The 25,683-nt window shown below is 45.7% G+C and overlaps 1 pseudogene; it reads left to right on the plus strand.

Moving 5' to 3' along the window:
* The first annotated feature begins 2,820 nt into the window (after positions 1 to 2,820).
* Positions 2,821 to 25,683, plus strand: part of LOC139311656 (zinc finger protein 107-like) — a 29,535-nt pseudogene continuing 6,672 nt past the window's right edge.

A 25,683-nucleotide genomic window follows, 5' to 3' on the forward strand; every position in this document is an offset into this window, starting at 1 on the left:
AATAGCTTATGAATGAATAGAAAAATTAAGGGTATTTATGTTTAGTTAAGTAAAAGGGGAGTTAAAGTGTGAAGGGAGGGATAGGAATCCTTAGTTTATTAGCTTAGTTTAGCATATGATTGTTAATTGTTATACCCTGTATTTTGTTCTGGGAAGTTGGGGGGGGGTAAGGAAGGGAGGGGGGAGGGGGAAATACTTGTAAAAAAAAATTTTTCTTTTTTTTTTCTTTTTGTAAAACTCTAATAAAAAAAAAAAAGAAGAGACTGGATAAGTCACTTGTCTGAAATGGTATAGGATCTCCTCCTTGAGCAGGGGGCTGGACTAGAAGAGCTCCAAGTTCCCTTCCAGCTTGATTCTGATTCTGAATCCTCAATCCTTTCTTGTGATAACTGGGAAAGAAAACCATAAGGCCATAGGGACCTCATAAGTGGTCCTCAAACTTTTTAAATTCACGGTCCCTCTGTCTGTTGGGCGGCTGGACTGGCTGGGTGGGCGTGACTAGGTGGTCATGTTACTGGGTGGGTGTGGCCAATTTAACAGTCCATTAAACAATGCACACAAATTAAACTTTAATTTCTTTTGCTCCTGGGAGTGTTTTATTTGCTTTTGTTTGCATGTTGCTCTTTTGGTTGACTTTTCTTTTTACTACATTGTTTTTTCAGTTGTTTAGGAGTCTAGTGGTCGACTTAAGGAAACTCAGTTTTGCAGCAATTCTTCTCAGCCTCAAAGAGCTTACAATCAAGAAGTCTCTCTCTGTGTCTCTTGTCTCTGTCTCTCTCTCTCCCTCTCTGTCTATGTTTATATATATCTCTCTCCCTGTCTATCTCTTTCTCTATCTTCTGGAGGTGGGGTGTGTGAAAAAGTGGCCTGTTTTTGGCCCTCCAGGGCATCTGCGTGCCATGTTTTTCATCTCCCCTGCTTCCAGAACGTCTCTGCAAGCCAAAAACAGGCTAAAATGGGCCGGTTTTTGGCCTAAAACGGATCGGTTTTTGGCCTCCTGGGGCATCTGCGCACCTCGTTTTTCTCTTCCCCTTCTGCAGAAGCATTCTGCAGGCTAAAAATGGCCCATTTTTTGGCCAAAAACAAGCTAAAACGGCCCCGTTTTTCACCTTCCCAGCCTCCAGAACATATGTGGAGACCAAAATTGTTGGCCTTACCTTCCAGTTCCAGCCCACAGAGCTCACAAAGGTAAATCCTGCGCTTGGCCGAAGTGTGGGGGCCAATGGATGGTTGGGGCAGCCTTGTGGTCCTGTGTCAGCCGGATTAATGGGTTCGACGGTCTGCATGCAGCCCGCAGGCCATACTTTGAGGACCTCTGCCATAAGGAGAACGAGGTTGTTTTGTTGTTGTTGTTGTTGTTGTATCTCTGAACTCACACAATCTTATCAATATCTTTTTAAACTCCGGTCTCCAGAACTGGTCACAGTGTTCCAAATGGGATCTGACTAAAGCCCTATGTAGTCGGTTAGGACCTCCTTTTCATTGATGGTGATATATCTGGTGAGGCATCCCAGAATTTTGTTTGCCTTCAGAGCTGCTGGGCCACACTTTGCTCATTTTGCAGGTATCATTTTTTCAGTGCTGTGGAAACTGTTCACACAGTTGTGTGAAAAAAGTGCTGCTTGAACTCAGAATAGTTCTAGCATTCTGGAAATATGCATACCTTTGTGTCTTCCAAGCTTTGTCCATACATGGAGCATTAAAGCAAGTAATTTTATTAAGAGAAAGTGGTAGGAAAATATGGATGCATATTACTCTCTCTCTCTCTCTCTCCCTCTGTATATCTCCTCATTCTCTCAGAAAGCCCAGTGACCACTCCTTGGGGCTCTTCGCTACTCCTTTTCTTTGTTTCTGACAGGATTTGGACCCTTTTGAGGTCTCCAATCTCTGCCCAGTCTTCAGGGCAGCTGTTCTTGAGGGAAGCGAGTTCAAATCCTCCAGATTTTTCTCCATCTCCTAAGAGGGTTCCTAAACAGGAAAGAGAGGAAGATGGAAAAAGTCCCGCCTCTGAAGTTGATGCCTTTCTCAGGCAGGGAGCCCTTGAGAGAGGCCTTTTCTCCTACTCCCAAACCCATCATCACTATCCTCTCCCTTCCCCTCAGACACGCTCCTCTTTCCCGCCCTTTCTACAATCCCGGGCACTTTACGCCAAATCCGCCAGAGGGCGCCCTCTGCTAAGACAAGTGAACACCCGGTGCTTCCCCATTGGTCCACTGGAGGGCGAACGTCACAGCTGCCTTTCCAGAGGAGGCTGCGAAGGAACCCGCTTGACGCTCTAGGACGCCGCACTCGCTTTCTTTAACCCCTGGGGCTCCACAGGAGGCGGGGTGGCTGCAGGAGAGTCTGGCGGGGGGAGATCCAGACATGCCCCGGGTGAGGGGGAGGCGCTTCCCGGGCAAAGGGAGGTGGAGGAGGGAGAGACCCTCAGCCGGCCCTCCTCCGGCTTCCACCGCGGCTCCCATGCTCCCCAGCCGCCCTCTCCATGCTCAGCAGGAGAGGAGAGAAGCCGAGCGAGGAGGAGGCAGGATTCGCACCAGGCTCCCTGTCTCCGGAGAGGGAGAGAAGCAGGGCGGCCTCTCCAGCTGCCTCCTTCCCGGACCTGCGCTGGTATGAGCTGCTTTGGGCTCCGGGCAGGTTGGGTGAATGTTGTCCAATTGCTAAATTCCACTTTCTAATTCTTGGCGTTGATTTTTCTTTCCAGGTTCAGAAACACGAAGCCATTTGAAATCTTTGCAAGCCAAAAGTTTCTCTTGGGAAAAAAAAGAGCGGAATCCCTTGGAGGGATCAGTCCTGCAGCACCAGAAATGGTCCTGTGAAGGAAAAGGCATCTGGAGACCCACCAGAGTCCTTGGAGCCATTTGCAGTTGCTCTGCAGGACAGAGAAAGGATGGAGACACAACCTTTTGGAAAGGAGGGAAGCCGAAAAGGCCCTTCAGCTGCTCAGCCTGGGAAGGCAGGGAACCTCTGGACAAGAACCGGGCAGGAGATCCTGGAGGAGGAAACCCTCCTCCCTTCAGAAGTTCAGCCCTCGAAGTTCATCCAATACCAGGAGGCTGAGGGTCCCCGAGGACTTTGCAGCCAACTCCATGACTTTTGTAGGCGATGGCTGAGACCAGAAAAGCACACCAAAGCCCAGATGCAGGACCTGGTGGTTCTGGAGCAGCTCCTGTTCCTTCTGCCCCCAGAGATGGAGGGCTGGGTGCGGGAGTGTGGAGCAGAGACCAGCTCCCAGGCGGTGGCCCTTGCTGAAGGATTCCTTCTGAGCCAGGTGGAGGAGCAGAAGGAGCAGGTGGAGTTGCAGGTGAGAAACTTTAATCTAGGGAGCTCAAGAGAGAATAAAGAATGTGTTTGAATACTTCACCCCTCCTTCCCAAACTTCTGACATTCATAATATGTCGTGATGTCCCACCAATTCTTGTAGGACATTGTTCCATTGTTTTCTCACTCAACCTCATTGATGGATATTGGGGGCTTTGAGGTTGTGTTCCGAATATAAGAATCTACTTTATGTCATGTAATGTACATTAATTCTGCTTCTTTTTTCCTTCCTCTTTGAAGTGCTGCACTGTGGAGATCACAGATCCTGAGAGAAAGACGAATCCATCAAATCCCCCTCAGGAACTATTTTTCAGGAGGATCCCTTGGGAAGATCAAATTCAGGACACATCAGGAGGTAATCGAAGATCCTCTGATTACCCAGAGAGATCCCGTCTGTCTTACTTTATTCTCTTCTGTAGTATACCTTCTTTTATTTTATTAAATATGCATTTTAAAATTATTTATTCCTTTCAGAGAAACAAAGAATGAAGTTTTCTGTTTTTTACGATGGAGCTCAAAGAGTGGTTGAACCTTCAAATCAAGTAAGAAAGAAAAAAGTTATTAGATTTGTATTCTCCTTTTCTTCAGGAAGTGAAGCGGGTGTGCAGAGTTCTCCCTCCTTCTATTTTCCCCCTTGTTTGGACTGGATTATTTTTGTTTTCCTGTACAGCATGGACAGCATAATAGCAGGTTCAAGTTGCTTTCAACCAGCATAGTGTTCTCTGTAGACTCTTACTGAGACACAATGGTTTGTCATTTCTACCCTTAGATTCTGTTTAGGAAATGTTTTTTAAAGACCACTGGTTAACTAGTTCTCCGAGGTACTGTTCCAACTATGAGTTTACAAGAAGTAATTTTTTAACAAGTCCTTCAACTAATAGGAATAAATGTATCACTGTAGTAGTGACTGCTAGAGACGCATTCTATTTGAAATTATTTGACTTGGAGTTTTGCAAGGCTAATGAAAAATAATTAAATACTCACATTGCCATATTGCCATTTTTAAAAAGCCTTGTTCATAATCAGTCGTTCAAAAAAATAAGCAAATCATATTTAAAAAAAAACACAGAATTTTAAAATTGAAAGAGGATGGCCACATAGAGCATGTAATCGCAGTACATCGGGCTACAAAATAATTTCCAATCCTCTGATTTGTGCCCAGATTAGGAGATCAAACATTTCCACTTTTCAAAGGCTGAAAAATGACCGTCGCACAGAATTTTCTTTTCTTTGTTTTCTCCCATTCAACCAGTGGCTCAGACTACTAGATCAATAAATAATAGAGTGATAAATCAGTTGATCCAGAAATGGGATTCCTTTACTGAAAGGCACTGGAAGTTCTGTAGAATCAATCAATTTGATAAAACTTGCGCCAAATATTTCTTCAGTCAAACAAATTTTGAGAATTGTCCATTTTCTCACCTAAATTTACGACTTGTGTGACGCACAGCCATTGAACCTAGTGCATATCTTTGCTTTGGGAATTTGGGAACAGAATAATAGAGTTGGTAGGGATCTTGGAGGTCTTCTATTCCAACTCCCTGTTCAGACAGGAAGCCCTATAACATTTCAGATAAATGGCTCCAATTTTTTCTTAAACACCTCTAGTATTGGAGCATCCACAACTTCTGGAAGCAATTCATTCCACTGATTAATTGTTCTGACAGGAGATTTCTCTTTAGTTGCAGATTAGTTCTGTCCTTGATTAGTTTCCATCCATTGTTTCTTGTCCCGCCTTCAGGTGCTTTGGAGAATAGGTTGGACTCCTCTTCTTTGTGGCAGCCCCTTAGATCTTGCAACACTGCTATCATGTCACCCCTTCTTTTCATTAAACTAGACCTACCCAATTCCAGCAACTGTTCTTTATGTTTTTGCCTCCTGACCCTAATCATTTTGGTTGCTCTTCTCTGTATTGTTTCTAGAGTCACAAGATCTTTTTTACATATGGGAACCAAAACTGGATACAACAATCCAAGTCCTGGTCTTACAAAGGCATTATAATGTGGTACTAACCATGTGATCTTGATCCTATCCCTACCTTAATGCAGCCTATGACTGGGTTTTTTTTTGGCAACTGAAGCATACTGCTGACTCATGTTTAATTGATTGTCCACTAGGACTCCAGGATCCCTGTTGCACTTTCTACTGTTGAGCCAGGTATCACCTATTCTATGCCCATGCATTTGGTAAATATAGCACCTTACATTTCTTACTATTGAATTTCATTTTGTTCGATGGAGCCCAATCTGTCGCTCCTTCTTATCTTCTGGCGTGTTGGTATTCCTATCAATTTTGTCTTTTCTGCAAATTTGATGGGTTTCCCTTATATCCTCTTGTCTAAATCATTGATGAAGATTAACAGATCTTCTGAATCCTGTTCTGCTCTTTTTTCCATGTTCAGAAGAGTCTCGTGTCCTTCGAGGAGGTGACTGTGTCTTTCTCTGAGGAGGAATGGTCTCAGCTGGATCCTGACCAGAAAGCGCTGTATTCGGAAGTCATGCTTGAAAACCATAGGAATGTGGTCTCTCTGGGTAAGAGTTTTCTAGTCCCCAATCCGAGAATTAAAGAAGACAGATTATAGTTCGTTATATATTTAAAAAAATCACTAATCAATGTCTCCTTGGAGGGAGAAGGAAAGGATCTGGCCTTCTCGTATTCGAAGGAAGGAAAGAGTCAATGTCTATTTGGTTATATGCTTTCTGTGCCATTTCTTATCTGTATTTTTCCATTTCTATTTGAACGTATCTGTGGAGGCTGAAAAGAATGAGGTGTGCTTTTATGTGTCCTCTGGACGTCATGTGAGAGGAATGAGTTGTGATGTGTCCTCTGGAATCTCTAGAAATTACATTAGAACATAACTTTCAAGATCAGGCCGTGGAAGAGCATGTAATGCGAGATCACGCGAAATCAGTAGCCTGAGATCTTGCACTACTAATCTTGCGTGATCTTGCACTAAAGTAGTTTACACCTCACTTCATAGAGAACAGAGGCCTAAACTTCGAAATCGTACAAGATCAGTAGTGCAATACCTCAGGGTAGTGAACTTGCGTGATCTCGCACTAATTCCTTCTTGGATGTTTCCCCTGATTATTTCTTAACTCAAAACCGGCTTTGAGTGAGATTTGTAGTTGGATCTTTTTCTTTAACCTTGTTATCATTTTCATTTCTCTTTTCCTTTGAAGCTAATAATGGGCAGGAGAATCAAGATTCCTGTGAACTGTTCCAGGTGATCAATGCTAAAGATGGAACGGAGAACTTTGGAATTCGAATGGAACCAGAAACCCATGACAGAAACCAGTCAAATGATTGGAATCAGGAAAGCTCATCTTCCACTGATGCCCAACAAGAGAAAATAAGGAAAAAATATATTGGGAAAAGTGTGAAAACTGTAAATGAATACTATTTAACCCAAAACAAAGGAGAAGATGCTATACGGCCAAATGGAAAAAATTACAATGGGACATTGATTCTTTCTCTTGGAAATAAATTCCTTACATCTCAAAAAGTGATTCTCACAAAAAAGGAGCCTTATAGATGTTTGGAATCTGGAAAACATTTTAGAACAAGCAGGCAACTTACTTCCCATGAAAGGATTCACACTGGAGAGAAACGGTTTTCAGAAGCACCTGTAGCCCAGGCAGCAGAAGAGAAACCCTATAAATGCATGGAGTATGGAAAGACATTTGCTGTGAGCAATAGACTTACTATGCATAGAAAGATTCACACAGGGGAGAAGCTGTATAAATGCATGGAGTGTGGGAAAGCCTTTACTCGTAGCAGGGAACTTTCTAACCACAAACAGATCCACACAGGAGAGAAACCATATAAATGTATGGTGTGTGGAAAGACCTTCGCTCAGAGCAGTGGACTTACTATGCACAAAAAGATCCACACAGGGGAAAAGCCATTTAAATGCATGGAGTGTGGGAAAACCTTTACTCAAAAAGGTAATCTTATTTCCCATAAAATGATCCACACAGGGGTGAAGCCGTATAAATGCGTGGAGTGTGGAGAAACCTTTACTCAAAAGAGTAGTCTTATTTCCCATCAGGTGATCCACACAGGGGAGAAGCCGTATAAATGCATAGAGTGTGGAAAGACCTTTGCTCATAGACGTAATCTTATTTCCCATAAGGTGATCCACACAGGAGAGAAGCCGTATAAATGCATGGTGTGTGGAAAGACCTTTGGTCAAAATTGTTATCTTATTTCCCATAAGATGATCCACACAGGAGAGAAGCCGTACAAATGCATGGAGTGTGGAAAGACCTTTGCTCTGAGCAGTAGACTTACTATGCACAAAAAGATCCACACAGGGGAAAAGCCTTTTAAATGCATGGAGTGTGGAAAGACCTTTGCTCAAAGAGGTCATCTTATTTCCCATAAGATGATCCACACAGGGGAAAAGCCTTTTAAATGCATGGAGTGTGGAAAGACCTTTGCTCAATGCAGTTATCTTGCTTCCCATAAAAAGATCCATTCAGAAGAGAAACCATTTAAATGCATGGAGTGTGGAAAGACGTTTACTAAGAGCAGTGCTCTTACTTCTCATAGCAGAATCCACACAGGGGAGAAGCCATACAAATGCATGGCGTGTGGAAAGACCTTTGCTCAGAGCAGTGGACTTAGTTGCCACAAAAAGATCCATACAGGGGAAAAACCATATAAATGCATGGAATGTGGAAAGACCTTTGCTCAGAATAGTAATCTTACTTCTCATAAAAGGATCCATGCTCGGGAGAAAGTTTATATCAATAGCAATTCAACTTTAGACTTATATACTACTCCACAATGCTTCACAGCACTGTCTGAGCAGTTTACAAAGTCAGCATATTGTCGCCAGGAATCTGGATCCTCATTTTATCAACCTCAAAAGGATGAAAGGCTGACTCAACAATGAGCTGGTCAGGATTGAACTCCTGGCTGTGGGCAATTAGCTTGTAGTACTGCATTCTAACCTCTGATCCACCATGTCTATAGATTTTTATATGTATGCATATTGTGCCTTTCTGATCCAAATGAGACAAGGTTGAGTGCAACAAAGTGAAATTTAATGTGGAGAAAAGTAAGGTTTTACACCTGGGCAGGAAAAACATTACATGAAACCTGGCTCAAATACAGTAACTGTGAGAAGTACCTTTGAATCCTAATGGATGGTCACTTAAACATGAGTCACCTGTTTCTGTCGGGACAAGGAGTCTACTTCGTGACTTGGGGAAACCTAGGTCAGAACAATGGAAAAAGTGCCACCTGTGCAGATGTTGAAGACTTTCTGTGACAGGGAGGCTCCTATTTCCTATGTTTTGCAGGGAATCCTGTAAATTTACGCAAAATCCACTAGGAGTCGCCTTCTGCCAAGAGAAGGGAACATCAGGCAATTCCCTATTGGCCCACTGGAGGGGGAAAGACAGGGCTGGCTTTTCAGAGGAGGCCAGGAGGAAATGACATCATAGAGCCTTGCCTCTCTAGAACCTTGCACTCGCATCCCTTAATCCGTGGGGCTCTGGCAGAAGCAGAGAGGCTGCCTTTATAATGCGTTAGTAAGATCACACTTGGGATACTGCATCCAGTTTTGGTCATTACATTACAAAAAAAGATGCAAAGAAGAGTAGCTAAGATGATTAAAGGCCTGAAGATTAAAATGAAGAGCTGTTGTAGGATTTGGGTTTGGCTAGTCTAGAGAAAAGAAGAATTAGGAGTGATAGCAGGATTCCAGTACTTGAGAGGTTGCCACAAAGAGGAGGAGGTCCATTTATTTTCCAAAGCACCGGAGGACAGGACAAAAAACAATGCATGTGAACTAATCGAGGAGAGAAGCAATCTAGAATTAACAATTTTCCTTACAGTTGTTCTGTCACCGTCTCCACACACACACACACAGCAGCCGAGGGTTAAGGGAAGCACTTGGCATGCACACCGTTTGTTATCAGAAACTTGGCAGCAAGACGAGCATCGACTGCCAAGTGCTTTTACTTCAATAAATGGGAGTATCCCTTCACCATATAAACAGAAATACACACAGTTTGCAAATAGTCCAGTTCAAAACAAGAAACCTTCGGCAGAGTTTGCAAATAGTCCAGTTCAAAACAAGAAACCTTCGGCAGATTTAAGTGTTGTTCAAAGTGACTAGCCAGTGTTAGTTTTTGTCCGTCACAGAGTCTTAAATGGCCACCACACTCTCTTATATAGTCTCTGGGGTGTGGTCCAGTGACTCAGCCTAATCCCTGGCACGCCTCCTCAACTGCTGCAACCGTTTATCACGCCTTCGTTGGCGTGGATCCAGGAATGACAGATCGCCTCCATCGCTATCATCGGAGTCACCTGGCTCCTGGCTAATCTCCTCTTCCTCGGCCGGCACCTGAGGCAGTGCCAGAGGGGAGGGGCCTGGAGAGGGAGGCCTGGCCGACTCCTCTCCTTCATGTTCGGAGCCTTCTCCCTCCGATAAGATAGGCTCGGAGGACGGAGCCACAACAACAGTGTGGACAATTGACCAGTGAACAGCTTTCCTTCAGACATTGTGGGTGCTTCATCACGGCATGTTTTTAAGAAGAACTGGACAGTCACTCGTCAGAAATGCTATAGGAACTCCTGCTTGCGCAGGGCGCTGGACTAGAAGAGCTCCAAGTTCCCTTCCAGCTTGATTCTGATTCTGAATCCTCAATCCTTTCTTGTGCTTTTTTGCTAAGTTGGAGGTTTGAAAACAAACATGAGCATCAGTGGAGATGAAGGTTATCGTTTGGCCTGAAAGTGATGTGTGGCTGCCAATATTTAAGTGGTAGAGATTCCCCAATCATTTCAAGAAGTCCCCTCTGATTAGTATTTCCACTAGAGCAGAGTTGCAGGCAGAAATGCAGAAGTCCTGAATCCCTTACTATTGTTTCAGCTTTTCTTACTTGCTTAATATTTACTTAATATTGTCAAAATCTGTCTTTTCACCCTGCCTCATATTATGTAATGCAAGTTATAAATGAGAGAAAACCATAAGGATAATGGGGTTATAATGATGGTGAATTAGAAAATGGAACTCATAAGCACTTTCTCCTTAATTTGTGGTGGACTTTCTTTGCATTCCCTCGTGTTGCCCATCTCCAGCCTCACACAATCTTACCAATATCTTTTTTTAAGTGAGGTCTCCAGAACTGGACACAGTATTCAAATTGGGGACTGACTAAAGCCCTATGTAGGGGGTTAGGATCTCCTTTTTCTTGATTTTATTTATTTATTTTGTGAAGAATGTATAAGATAAAAGATATAAGGATAAATAACTGGGGACATTAGGACCTAGGCCGTAGGCATGCTGGTGCACTTATGCACACCCCTCACAAACCTCTTAGGAATGGGAGCGGTTTACCTTAAAGTTTGTATCTATTGTGTGCTCGCGTATTGTGGTTGAAGCTGAAGTAGTCCCTGAGAGGAAGGACATGGTAGCAGATAATTTTATGCACTACGCTTAGGTGCATACATACATACATCTGGTGAGGCATCCCAAATTTTGTTTGCCTTCACAGCTGCCGGGCCACACGGTTTACTCGTTTTGCAGTTATCATTTTTTCAGTACCATGGTAAATTTGTTCACACAATTCTGTGAAAAAAGTGCTGCTTAAACTCAGAATAGTTCTAGCATTCTGGAAATACGCATGCCTTTGTGTCTCTTCCGACCTTTGTCCATACATGGAGCATTGAAGCAAGTACTTTTATTAAGAGAAAACAGTGGTAGGGAAATTTAGATGCATATCCCCCAGCTAGCCAGTTTACTGACCAACCCAGGTAGTTTTTGATTTACAATAATTTATTAAGTAACCTTTTGAAATCACAATGGCACTGAATTAATGATGGTTCTAACTGCCTTCCTTCATTTTTTCTTTCCTCCCTCCTTTTGTTCCTTCACCGCCTCCCCGTCCCTCCCTCCCTTGTCCCAAATTAGGGATACTCTAGAGAATCAGAATGAAAATCATTCCAGTCAGTGTACTAACATTGCAAATGATCAAACAAGCAGGGAAAATCTTTGGGGTCAAACTAAGGTGAAATTAAGAACTACTTCAAAAAAACTAGAATAGAATAGAATTCTTTATTGGCCAAGTGTGATTGGACACACAAGGAATTTGTCTTTGGTGCATACGCTCTCAGTGTACATAAAAAGACAAGATATACTCGCCGAGAATCACAAGGCGCAACACCCAGTGACAGTCATACGGTACAATAAGCAATCAAGTCATACTAGGAAACAATATCAATATAAATCTCAAGGATACAAGAAACAGTTATAGTCATGTAGTCACAAGTGAGAGGAGATGGGCGACAGGAACAATGAGAAAACCAATAGCAATGCAGCTTAATGTGAATAGTTTGACGGTGTTGTCAAAAACATGTCAACTACTTCAGTCCTGTCCGTCTATCTTTGCTTGCGGAATGTGCAGCATAGCTGGAGAATGAGGTTGGATGGCATGGCGAGATGCCATCCTTGCACCACCTCTTGCCTCACCTCATGGCAGCAACACCAGTGGAGGTATGGAGAAGGCATGCAATCCAGTCTGCCGGATGCGCGGCCACCTACCCATTCTCTCTTATTCGAAGCAGTGATGGGGCAGGCAGCTGCGTGATGTGTCCAGGGGCTGCATCGTATGCCTCCCCCAAACCCCGTGCCTCTCCTTTGTATGTGGGTGATGGTGCTGCCCCGAGGAGTGGTGGGGCAGGTGTGGTGCCATGCAGTGGTGGGTTTCAAAATTTTTTACTACCGGTTCTGTGAGTGTGGCTTGGTGCACATGGCATGGCTTAGTAGGCATGGCAGGGGAAGGATATAAAATCTCCATTCCCTCTCCACTCCAGGGGAAGGATGCTATAAAGACCCCATTTCCCTCCAATCAGCTTGGACTCGGGAGGCAGAGAATAGATGGGGGCAGGGCCAGTCACAATTTTTACTACCAATTCTCTGAAGTACTCAAAATTTCTGCTACCGGTTCTCCAGAACTGGTCAGAACCTGCTGAAACACACCTCTGATGCCATGCAACAGTCCCAGCCCATTTGGCCTCCGCTGTCAAATATGGTCCTCCAGCTCCGCTGCACACTCTGGAAGCAAAGACAGACAGTGGGGCAATGACGGGGAACAATGGGGGCCATATGTTAAGGGAGCACGCACCCGCTCTCTCCAAGCGGTAGGGTGCTCCGGCCCCCAAGGCTCCACCCGTTTGCCAGGTTGCACAGATCCTCACGGCCCGGGCCTTTGTCTGATGTTGTGCAACGCCAGGTCCGTAGTAAATAAAGCCCCCCTCATCTGTGATCTTGTTCAGGAGGGGGGAGCGGACCTGGCGGGTATTACGGAGACCTGGTTGGGCCCGGAGGGAGGGGTCCCTCTGGTAGAAATGTGCCCACCAGGCTTCCGCGCATTCCATCAGCCGAGGTCACAAGGGAGGGGCGGGGGAGTAGCGGTTATTATTAGAGAAGGCCTTAGGCCCAGGGAGACCACTGTACCTCAGACAGCTGGTTGTGAGTCCCTCCTTGTGAAGTGGGGCCATGGGGTTCAGATGGGCTTGCTGATCACGTACCTGGCTCCCTGCCGCGTGGCAGCAACCCTGCCTGAGCTACTCAACGTTATTGCTGCGGTGGCGGTTGATACCCCCAGACTTATGGTCATGGGGGATTTCAACCTGCCGTCCGTGGGCGAGACGTCTGAGGTGGCTCGGGAGTTCATGGCTTCCATGACGGCCATGGATCTGACCCAACTAATTCATGGCCCTACGCACACTGGGGGAAACACACTGGACTTGCTTTTTGTCTCTGGACAGTGGTTGAGTGATCTTGAGATAGGGGATGTAGTCATCGAGCCCTTGTCATGGTCGGATCACTCTCCTTCGCCTTGACCTTCGTACCGCGGCACCCCGCTGCAGGGAGGCGGAACCGATAAGATGGTACCGCCCCAGGCGCCTGATGGAACCCGATAGGTTCCAGACGGAGCTTGGGCCAATTCCTGAGGTTCTGGCTCACGCCTCGACTGGAGACCTAGTGGCCGCCTGGGATAGGGCGGCCGCTGGGGCCCTGGATCGAGTCGTGCCTTTGCGGCCTCTGACCCGGCGCGGATCTCGCCTTGCTCCTTGGTTTACCGAGGAGCTGAGGGAGATGAAGCGCCGGAAAAGACGCCTAGAGAGTAGTTGGAGAGCTAGTCTTTCTGAATCGGACCGGACACTGGTTAGATCCCATATTAGGACTTACCTAGTGGCGATAAAAGCAGCAAAATGTACGCATTTTGCTGCTCTTATTGCGTCATCAGATAATCGCCCGGCCGCCCTGTTTAGGGTGACCCGCTCCCTGCTCCACCAGGAAGCGCGGGAGGACCCCTTGGAGGGAAGAGCCGAGGACTTTGTTCAGTATCTGTATGACAAAATCACTCAGATTCGGGAAGGTCTGGACTCTGACTGGGTAGATCCAGCAGGAGTGACGGAGGCAGGTCTTGAGACTGTTATCTGGGATGAGTTTGATCCTGTGACCCCAGATGACGTGGACAGGATTCTGGGTAGATTGAACGCGACCACATGTTTGTTGGACCCGTGTCCCTCCTGGTTAGTGCTGGCTTCCCGGGAGGTGACGCGAGGCTGGCTCCAGGGGATTATAAATGCTTCATTGGGTGAGGGTGTCTTCCCTGCCGCCCGGTGGTGAGGCCCCTCCTCAAGAAGCCTTCCCTGGACCCGGCAATATTGGCTAATTATCGTCCAGTCTCCAACCTTCGTTTTGTGGCGAAGGTTGTTGAGAGTGTGGTTGCGGGACAGCTTCCCCAGTACCTGGATGAAGCGTCGTATCTGGATCCGTTCCAGTCGGGTTTCAGGCCTGGATACAGCACGGAAACGGCATTGGTCACGTTGGTTGATGATCTCTGGAGGGCTCGGGACAGGGGCTGTTCCTCTGTCCTGGTCCTGTTAGATCTCTCAGCCGCTTTTGATACCATCGACCATGGTATCATGCTGCACCGGTTGGAAGAGTTGGGGGTGGGAGGCACCGTACTAAGGTGGTTCTCCTCCTTTCTCTCCAACCGGTCGCAGTCTGTGTTGACAGGGGGGCAGAGGTCGACCCCGAGGCCCCTCATATGTGGGGTGCCGCAGGGATCGGTCCTCTCGCCCCTTTTGTTCAACATTTATGTAAAGCCGCTGGGCGAGATCATCCGTGGTTTTGGGGTGAAGTACCATCAGTACGCTGACGACACCCAGCTGTACATCTCCACCCCGGATCACCCCAACGATGCCCTTGAAGTAATGTCCCAGTGCCTGGAGGCCGTACAGATCTGGATGGGGAGGAACAGGCTCAGGCTCAACCCATCCAAGACCGAGTGGCTGTGGTTTCCGACGTCCCGATATAGTCAGCTAATGCCATCGCTGACTATTGGGGGCGAATCATTGGCCCCCACGGATAGGGCTCGCAACTTGGGTGTCCTCCTGGATTCACGGCTGTCGTTAGAAGAGCATGTGACGGCCGTGTCCGGGAGGATTTTTCATCAGGTTCGCCTGATCCGCCAGTTGCGTCCCTATCTAGATCGGGACTCCCTACACACAGTCACTCATGCCCTCGTTACTTCTCGTCTGGATTACTGCAACGCTCTCTACATGGGGCTCCCCTTGAGGTGCACTCGGAGGCTCCAACTGGCGCAGAGTGCGGCCGCGCGGGTGGTGATGGGAGCGACATGGAGTTCCCATGTGACACCTCTCCTGCGCGAGCTGCACTGGCTCCCGGTGGTCTTCCGAGTGCGCTTCAAGGTTCTGGTTATCACCTTTAAAGCACTCCATGGCTTAGGACCTGGTTATTTACGGGACCGCCTGCTACCACCAATAGCCTCCCACCGGCCAGTACGCTCCCATAGAGAGGGGCTCCTCCGGGTGCCGTCGGCCAAACAATGTCGGCTGTTGGCCCCTAGGGGGAGAGCCTTCTCTGTGGGGGCACCTACGATTTGGAACGAGCTCCCCCCGGAGATACGTAGGATCCCGGATCTGCGCACCTTCCGCCGCGCGCTTAAGACTTTTCTATTTTATCAAGCTGGCCTGGCCTAAATCTTCCCCCTTTTTAAATGTGGAAATTTTAAATTTTTAAATTTTAAATTCGTCTTTTTATAGGGGTATGGGTAAGGCATTTTAAATTGGGGAGCCATTTTAGATTTAATTCTGTTTTAAACGTATTTTAATAGTTTATATTGTATGTTTTTAACTTTGGCTGTGCACCGCCCCGAGTCCTTCGGGAGAGGGGGCGGTATAAAAATCTAATAAATAATAAATAATAAAAAATAATGGGACTTTTCATCCCTCACCTCAGAAGTAAGGAGAAGGGGAAGTAGGAAAAGGAGGTTGTGATTGTGGGAACCCGACGTGGAAGCAAGGCTCTGTTTCTTGCAGATTTGTCCCGACTCTCCCATCCCCTTTGAACCTGGTCTCTATTCTCAGAGGAAGATGGAAGGCTGGGCGGGGCTGAAGCAGAGGAGAAAGGGGGGTGGGAAGAAGCTGCACAGCAAAGGATGAGGGGCTCTTCAGCCTCTCCACAAGACATCCCAGAAAACCCGGTGTGCTAATGTAAAAGCCTCTCCTTCCAAGTCAGCAGCAGTGCCTGGAGCAAAGCGCGCTGCAAGTCCGCGGGCTCTTCCAGTCTGTTGCCCCCCTTTTCAGGAAGCATTTGGATACCAGGTCAAGTTGGGTATCCAACAAAACACGCTGGGATATGAGGTGAATAAGACACGGCTTGACCTGCTATTGAAATGCTTCCTGGCTCTTTGCCAGAATGTGCTTACAGTGGCTGCTGGATATGGAGCGGCCAGTCCCATGCCTCTGCCACTTCCTGTGCCTCCTGCAGCAGTCCCAGTTGCTGCAATCAAGCAGTGAGCATGTAGAGAGCGAAAAGTGGGACTCGCCTGCCGACCCTTGCCCTGCGGAAGGCGGTGAAACATAGAGAACAGCTACCCTCCCTTTGGGAAAGAGCCAGGAGGCGTTTCAATAGCAGGTCAAGCTATTCAGATCACATCCTGGCCTATTTTGGAAGGGAGAAGGCGTAGCTGCTGTTGCCCGTGCTGGGGTTTGCAAGTTCTGCAGGATTTATTTTTATCTCCCTTCCAAAACATACGGATGACAGGGGAGTCCTGCTTTTCACTTTTGACACACTCACCAGTCCCAACAATTGGCACCAGCAACTCATGGGGGCTCTTTGTCCTCCTGACAGCACTGCTCTTGGGCACCCTGCAGGGCTTCTCCTGCTTGACCATTGGGTGGGGAGCAGAGGTGGGTTTCAGCAGGTTCTGACCAGTTCTGGAGAATCTGTAGTGGGAATTTTGAGTAGTTTGGAGAATCAGTAAATACACCTCTGACTGGCCGCGCCCCATCTATTCTATTTGGTTTCCCAGAGAGCCTCCTGGTCCTTCTCTTCTGACTGCTCAGCTGTTTCTGACAAGATTTAGAGGCCTCCTCAAAATCTCTGCCCAGCCTTCCAGGTGGCTGTTCTTGAGGGAAGCGAGTTCAAATCCTTCCGAGAGATTTTTGTCCATCTCCACAGGTGTCCTGGACAGAAAGGAGAGGGAGATGGATGCTGGCAGCAGAGTTGTACAGTGAGGTTGGGGATGAACATGGACCTGTCCTAGAGTCTGGGAAAGGCTTTGCATCAGAGGCAGAGAGGGGGCCAGGACTGTATGGCAGTTATCAGTTGCCATCGGAGTCAGACATCAGTGAGGCAGACAAACAGCTGGAGCCTTTCCCAGTATGTGCATGTGCAGAGTTGCCAGATGAAGGGAACAGCTAAAGAACAAGAGTCGATTTGGGAGTAAGGCCACAGGTGGACGATGAATGGCCTCTCCAGAGGGAATAAAAGAGGAGCGAAAGGGGAGTGGAGTGGAGTTTGCAGGAGACAATTAGTTTGCTTAATTGGTTCCTTGCCACGTTTTGAAGACATCGGCCTGACAGCTCTCCAAGCCAGATATGGTCTGTGACTGTAAATACTCCCTTTAAAGACTTTGATGGATGTAAAAGAGAGAAATTCACAGTAACTTAATAAAAGGGGGTTTCCGTCTGGAGAAGGAGTCTACTTCGGGGTTTGGGGAAACCTAGGTCAGAACAATGGAGAAAGTGCCACCTCTGCAAATGTTGAAGACTTTCTCTGACAGGGAGGCTCCTATTTCCTGCGCTTTGCAGGGAACCCTGTAAATTTACGCAAAATCCACTAGGGGTCGCCTTCTGCCAAGAGAAGGGAACATCAGGCGATTCCCAATTGGCCCACTGGAGGGCGAAAGACAGGGCTGGCTTTCCAGAGGAGGCCAGGAGGAAATGACATCATAGACCCCTGCCTCTCTAGGACCTTGCACTCGCTTCCATTAACCCCTGGGGATCCCCAGGAGGCGGAGAGGCTGCGGGAGAGTCTGGCGGGGGGGCGGGGCGGGGAGGAGATCCAGACATTCCCCAGGTGAGTTGGGGGCTCCTCGTGCAAAGGGAGGCAGAGGAGGGAGAGACTCACACCCGGCCCCCCTCCGACTTCAACTCCAGAGCCCATGCTCCCCAGCTGCCCTCTCCATGCAGGGGGAAAGTGGGGATCCCAGGAAGGCTGGGGGATTTGGAGCTCCCTTCCCGCCCGTGTCCAGGGAAGAGGTCGAGTGGGTTGCGGAGGCCCAGCAGGAGAGGAGAGAAGCACCAGGCTCCCCGAGGGCCCCATCCTCCACAGCCCAGCCTGTGTCTGGAAGGGGAGAGAAGCAGGGCGGCCTCTCCAGCTGCCTCCTTCCCGGCCCTTCTCGGCGGGACCTCGGCCCTGCGTTGGGATGAGCCGCTTGGGGCTCCTGGCAGGCTGGGTGAAGGTTGTTCCGTGGCTGAATTCCACTTTCTAATTCTTAATATTTATTTTTCTTTTCATCTCAGATACAGAAACTCGAAGCCATTTGAAATCTTTGCAAGCCAAAAGTTTCTCTTCAGAAAAAAAAGAGAGGAATAACTTGGAGGAATCAGTCCTGCAGCACCAGAAATGGTCCCGTGAAGGAAAAGGCACCTGGAGACCCACCAGAGTCCTTGGAGCCATTTGCAGTTGCTCTGCAGGACAGAGAAAGGATGGAGACACAACCTTTTGGAAAGGAGGGAAGCGGAAAAGGCCCTTCAGCTGCTCAGCCTGGGATGGTGGGGAAGCTCTGGACAAGGACTGGGCAGGAGATCCTGGAGGAGGAAACCATCCTCCCTTCAGAAGTTAAACCCTGGAACTTCATCCAATACGGGGAGGTTGAGGGTCCCCGTGGACTTTGCAGCCGACTCCATGACTTTTGTAGGCGATGGCTGAGACCAGAAAAGCACACCAAAGCCCAGATGTTGGACCTGGTTATTCTGGAGCAGCTCCTCTTCCTTCTCCCCACAGAGATAGAGGGTTGGGTGCGGGAGTGTGGAGCAGAGACCAGCTCCCAGGCGGTGTCTCTGGCGGAAGGCTTCCTCCTGAGCCAGGTGGAGGAGCATAAGGAGCAGGTTGAATTGCAGGTGAGACGTTTAATCTAGGGAGCTCAAAAGAGAATAGAGAATGTGTTTGAATGCTTCACCCCTCCTTCCCAAACTTCTCTGAAATTCATAATATGTGGCAATGTCCCACCAATTCTTATAGGACATTGTTCCATTGTTTTCTCACTCAACCTCACTGATGGATATTGGGGGCTTTGAGGTTGTGTTCCGAATATGAATCCACTTTACGTCATGTGATGTACATTAATTCTGCTTCTTTTTTCCTTCCTCCTATTTGAAGTGCTGCACTGTGGAGATCAGAGATCCTGAGAGAAAGACGAATCCATCAAATCCCCCTCAGGAGGTATTTTTCAGGAGGATCCCTTGGGAAGATCAAAGTCAGGACACCTCAGGAGGTAATCGAAGATCCTCTGATTACCCATCTGCCTTCCCTTCTTCCCTTCTGTAGAATACTTCCTCTTATTTTGTTAAATATGCATTTTGAAATTATTTATTCCTTACAGAGAAACAAAGCATGAAGTTTTCTGGTTTTTATGATGGAGTTCAAACAGTGGTTGAACCGCCAAATCAAGTAAGAAAGGAAAAATGTTGTTAGATTTGTATTCTCCCTTCAGGAAGTGAAGTGGGGGTGCGGAATCCTCTCTCCTATTTCCCCCGTTGCTTGGACTAGATTATGTGTTCCTATGAGACATGAACAGCATAATATTATGAAAAATAACTAAATACTCACATTGCCACATTACCATTTTTAAAAGGACTTGTTCATAACCAGTAGTTTAAAAAAATTAGCTAATCATGTTAAAATAAAAACACAGAATTTTAAAATTGAAAGAGGATGGCCACATAGAGCATGTAATCACAGTACTTTGGGCTACAAAATAATTTCCAATCCTCTGATTTCTGCCCAGATTAGGAGAGCAAACATTCCCGCTTTGCAAAGGCTGAGAAATGAACTTCACAGAGAATAATCCCTTCTTTGTTTTCTCCCATTCAGCCAATGGCTCAGACTACTAGGTCAATAAATGATAGGAGGATAGATCAGTTGATCCAGAAGTGGGATTACTTTGCTGAAAGGCACTGAAAGTTCTGCAGAATGTATCAATTTGATAATACTTGCCCCAAATATTTATTCAATCGAATAAATTTTCCGAATTGTCCATTTTCTCCCTTAAAATTAGGACTTGTATGAAGCACAGCCATTGAATTTAGTGCACATGTTTGCTTTGGGAATTTGGGAACAATGGAACCGAATACCAGGGTTGTTAGGGATCTTGGAGGTCTTCTAGTCCAACCCCCTACTCAGACAGGAAGCCCTATAACATTTCAGATAAATGGCTATCCAATTTCTTCATAAACACCTCTGTATTGGAGCATCCACAATTTCTGGAGGCAAGTCATTCCACTGATTAATTGTTCTCACTGTCAGGAAATTTCTCTTTAGTTGTAGTTTAGTTCTCTCCCTGATTTGTTTCCATCCATTACTTCTTTTTTTTTTGAATATTTTTTTAATTTTTTTTAAACAAAACAAAAAAAATCATAAAACACATTTTTCAAAACGAAGCTTTGCTCCAGTCAGGAATGAAAACAAATCATTAACAAATCTTATTTTCAATTAACACAACTCAATATTTTACTCCCTCTGAGAAGGCTCGCAATCTTGGCATCCTCCTTGATTTGGACCATCTATCGGCTGTGACAAGGGGGACCTTTGCACAGGTTCGCCTAGTGCGCCAGTTGCGGCCTTTCTTAGACAGGGATGTCCTCCGTACAGTCACTCAAGCTCTCATTGTCTCTCGGTTGGATTACTGCAATGCCCTCTACATTGGGTTGCCCTTCTGGTGCACCTGGAGGCTCCAGCTAGTCCACAATGCGGCCGCGCGGGTTGTTACGGGAGCTTTCCATTACTCTTGTGCAACACCTCTCCTGCGCGAGCTGCACTGGCTGCCGGTGGCCTTCCGGATCCGCTTCAAGGTGCTGGTATTGACCTATAAAGCTGTTGTGACTCCGAACCCCGAGCCCGTCTTATCGGAGGGAGAAGACTCTGAAGGTGAAGGAGAGGAGTTGGCCAGGCCTCCCTCTCCAGGACCCTCCTCTCTGGCAATGCCTCAGGTGTCTCCCGAGGGAGAAGAGATTGGCCAGGAACTAGGTATCTCCGAACAGTCACAGTCGGACAGTGACGGAGATAAGTCTTGGCTGGATCCACGCCAGCGTCGGAGAGACAAGCGCACGCAGCAGAAAAGGAGGCGTGCCAGAGATTAAGCTGAATCACTAGACCACACCCCACAGGGGATAAAAGGGGGTGTGGTGGCCATTCAGGCTCGGTGACGGACAAAACTAAACAACTAGTGAGTCGCATTATATCTCTGAAACTACATTATCTGCCTGCTTTGGATTTAATATGGATTGGACTTGACAATTCTTTGACTTTGTGTATTTGTTTTGGTTTATCTGACAGCGGAGGAACACCTCCCTCTGTGAGTAGTTCTTGGCGAGCAGCTACTGGGTTGCTGCCAATCCTGTTATCGAAGGAATTTATTGTCTGCAAGTTTTATTTAACCCCTGGCTGACTGTTTGTGTGCGTGTGTGAGACAGGGACAGAACAAAAGCCCTACATGGCATGGGCCCGGGGTACTTGCAGGACCACCTCCTACCAGCCTCCCACTGCCCTGTGCATTCACATAGAGCTGCCCTCCTCTGGGTGCCGTCGACCAGACAGTGTCGGCTGGCGACTCCCAGGATGAGGGCGTTCTCTGTGGCTGAACCGACCCTTTGGAATTGGTTACCCACCGAGCTCCGGATGGCTCCCGATCTCCGCACTTTCCGTGCTGGCCTGAAGACATGGCGGTTCCAGCAGACTCCCTGATCATTCTACGAGGTTTTAAATTTGGGAATTTTAATTTTAGATTGGTTTTAGATTTTATTGTTATTGTGTTTTATTTATGTGAGCCGCCCCGAGTCCTTCGGGAGAAGGGCGGCATATAAATTTTAATAAAATTAAATAAATAAATAAATAAATAAATAAATAATAAATAAATAAATAAATAAATAAATAAATAAATAATTAATTTAAACAAATATTTCCCTCAAATCTATCTATATAACTATGTCATTATCCCCAAAAGCCCATTACTTAAATCTTAAATCCTAACCAATTATCAATTCATGTTTTTCTTTCCTTTGCTTAGATGGATATTTTAACAATAAAAATCATACAATTATATTAAACAAATTAAAAATTCATTTATTATTCAATTATTATTAAACCTAACTTAACACATTTTATCTTAACTATCACTCTCAACATACACCTCCTCTTTTAATTATCCCACCTCTTTTTAGTATCTTTAATGTTAAACCAATCATTTCTATTTCTTGACTGTTAATCACAGCATGACCCTTTGTTTTAGCTATTGAATATAGCATATTTTTATTTTTGGCCATTACCCAGCATGACCTTTGGCTGTTAAACACAGCATATTAATTTTGTTTTTTGGGCCGTTACATGGCATCTTCAGGTTTGTTTGGCTGTTAAACACAGCATCTCTATTTTTGTTTTTTGGCCGTTACACGGCATATTAAGTTTCGGTTTTTTGTTTTTTTTTAAATTTGATTTATATGCCGCCCTTCTCCGGAGACTCAGAGCGGCTTACAATGTGCTCAGCAATAGCCTTCATCCTTTTGTATATTTATACAAAGTCAGCTTATTGCCCCCACAACTGGGTCCTCAATTTACCTACCTTAGAAAGGATGGAAGGCTGAGTCAACCTTGAGCCTTGGCGAGATTCGAACCTGCAGTAATTGCAGGCATCTGGTCTTAATAACCAGCTTAATAACAGGGTGCCTTAGACCACTGTACTACCAAGGCTGATACCCAGCATGATCATTTGTTTGGCTGTTCAATACAGCATATTATAGCTTTTTGGCTGTTAAAATACAGCATGTTCAAAGTTGGTTTAACAATCTCCACTTAAACCTTTCTTTGTTGTTTCCCTCCATCTGTACATTGCTTTTCGTTTAATCATATTTCTCTTTGTCCTTTTTCATAACATAACATTTTAACCTTGAGACATGGTTCTTGCTTAAAACATATTTTTAAGTATATTTTTAAATTCCTTTTAACATTTTCAATTAATCATATTCACCCTTATTCTTTATCTTAACATTTTACCATTAAAGCATAGTTCTTGCATTAAACATATCTTTACATGTATTATATTAATTTCATTTAACATTCTTAATTTCTATAAAAGCCTCCCTTTAATTTATTACACTCATCTTACTTTATTTTAGTTTTAATCACATTATCTTCATTTCCTCGTCTGCAAACATAAATTTCCTTCCATTTTTCAAGTTTTTGATTTTATTCTCCATAAGTCCAATTAAGTCTCTTTCATATTTTTATTCCGGATATAATGTATCAAATCTCTTTCTTTTAAGGCTGCGCTTAATCCTTCTTCTATTCCTGCGCCAACATTCAAATTATTATTATTCAACTATAGGAGTTTCATTGTAGATTCCTTTTCTTTTCACCAAAGTCCAGCTGCTTGCAGTCAGGAAAAAAAAAATCCTCCACAGTTCAACAATTTTTTTTTCCCCTGTAGGGCTCAAAGTTATCATAACAAAGGGAGGTTACAAAGTTCCTCTTTATGCTAGATGGTGTCTCTCTACAATCCACATTTCCCATTAGTCATGCAAGACTCCATTTTATTTCTTATTATATAACCATCCACTTTATTTTTTTCTTTTAGTTAAAAAGTATCAAATCTTCTTTTTTTTTTTTCCTTTAGTCAAATTCAAATTTTTGATGTGTTTAATCTTTTTGCCATATCTCTAAATTAAGTCTCTTAGTTCTGTTCTAAAGCAGTTGTTTCTCGGGTCTTTGTTTTTTAAAGTTACAGTTTAAAAAAATTCCAAAGCCCCTTTGTTTCTTAGCCGCTGTTTTAGGCTAGGGGTCTTCTAGTTATTAATATAGCTCCAAACGTTGTTACAAGCCAGGGCTGTTATCACTCACCCAGCTTCAAAAGGCTCCGTTTTACTTCGCTTTTCTTGCCTGGTTGTCCCAGCTTCGTGGCAGCCGACATGGCTGCCGCCCCCCGCCGCCGACTCACAGAGGGTTGCCTCTGACCTCTGAGAAACTTGCCTGTTCCTCTCGGTCTTCCGAGGTGCCCCTCTTCTTCCCCCGTCCCTGCAGGACAGGCTCGGTCCGCAGACCCATCAGCGGCGGTTCGGCACCATCCATTACTTCTTGTCCCGCCTTCAGGTGCTTTGGAGAATTGGTTGGCCTCCTCTTCTTTGTGGCAGCCCCTTAGATCTTGCAACACTGTATCATGTCACTCCTAGTCCTTCTTTTTATTAAACTAGATATACCTAATTCCAGCAACTGTTCTTTATATGTTTTAACTTCCAGGCATCTAATCATTTTGGTTGCTCTTCTCTGTATTCTTTCTAGAGTCTCAAGATCTTTTTCATTCTGTTAGCTGGGACCCAATCTGTCAATCCTTCTATATCTTGAGTTTATCTTCTGGAGTGTTGGTGTCAGAGTTCCAGAAAAAGAGTTCCCTCTCTTCCAAGGAAAGACTCTAAAGCAAGCATTTTCAAAGTTCTATTTAGTAGAATAGGTAAACTGGCACATCTGGGAAAACCCAAATCTGAGAGGTCCGGGTTTTCCCTCAGTAAATCAAAAAAACCCCAAACCATCCCCTCAGTCCTCAGTCGATCACATGCTCCAATCAACCGCCATCCCATCTCGAGACATCACTCTGACCACTCCTCCAGATGCAGGATTGTCCTGAACTTGACTGACAGGAAGAATGCTATTATGTCTACAAACAACCCCTCTACTAAATCCCTCCTCCTACTTTCTCACACATGAGAAGGTGGCAGCATGGAAGCTTCCGGCCTAATATGGCTTCCAAAGCTGACAGGCGTCCCCACCCCCGCAGGAAAAAACGCACCCTGAAAAATAAAACACACAAGGTTGACACCTTGTACAGGATCCCTTAACCCCCTCTCCCCCCTCCAGGCGGACCTTTTGGTTTCTCAGGGAATTTATCATGAAATTGCTTTACTAGAGTATCAGCATTCACTTTTCACCCAAGTAGCTTCAGACAACGGGTACCCTTTCCAATGTACCAAATATTGTAACCAACCCCTGTATAGTCTAGAGTCAAGGATTTTCTTCACCTGATAATGAGTTTCCCCTTGTACTACCAAAGGAATGGGGGTAGTAGCTGGTAAGGGCCTTAAGTTAGATTCTCTTGCTGGTTTCAAATAAGCTACTGTAAAAAACTGGGTGCACTTTCCCTCATATGCTAGGAGGCTAAATTGGACAGTCACTGGGTTAATCACTTTCACTATAGGGAAGGGACCTATGAATTTGGGTCCAAATCTCTTGCTAGGTAACCTCAATCTTAGGTATTTGGTTGACAAATACACCTTATCTCCTATTCGGAAAGGTGGTTGGAGAGACTGGCGTTTGTCAGCCTGGGCCTTATATTTTTCTGCTAATTCAGCTGAAGCTTACTTAGTATTCTCTCAACCCTTTTTTAATGAGATCATCCATTCTGTTAGGGACATGGAAGTGGGCGGCTCTCTAGGCAACTCAGGCATCGGTACAAAACCCATGCCCGTAGTTATCTGAAAAGGAGTCAACCCAGTACTGCCGTGTACTGCATTATTATAAGCCACTTCCACGAATGGTAATAAGTCTGCCCAGTTTTCTTGTTGATAATTTACATAACAACTAATGTATTGTTCCACCACTGAGTTCAATTTTTCAGCCGATCTGTTAGTCGATGGGTGGAAAGCTGAGCTAAGCCCCTGGGATGACCCAATGGACTTGAGGAACTCTTTCCAGAACTTAGTAGTGAACTGGACCCCACGATCTGATTCTCCTTGGAACCCCATGTAGTCTGTAGATATGCTTCA

Source organism: Pituophis catenifer, unplaced genomic scaffold (assembly GCF_029215685.1).
Source record: "Pituophis catenifer annectens isolate HBS135680 unplaced genomic scaffold, rPitCat1.0.hap2 SCAF_2, whole genome shotgun sequence".
In the NCBI taxonomy this organism is placed as follows: domain Eukaryota; kingdom Metazoa; phylum Chordata; class Lepidosauria; order Squamata; family Colubridae; genus Pituophis; species Pituophis catenifer.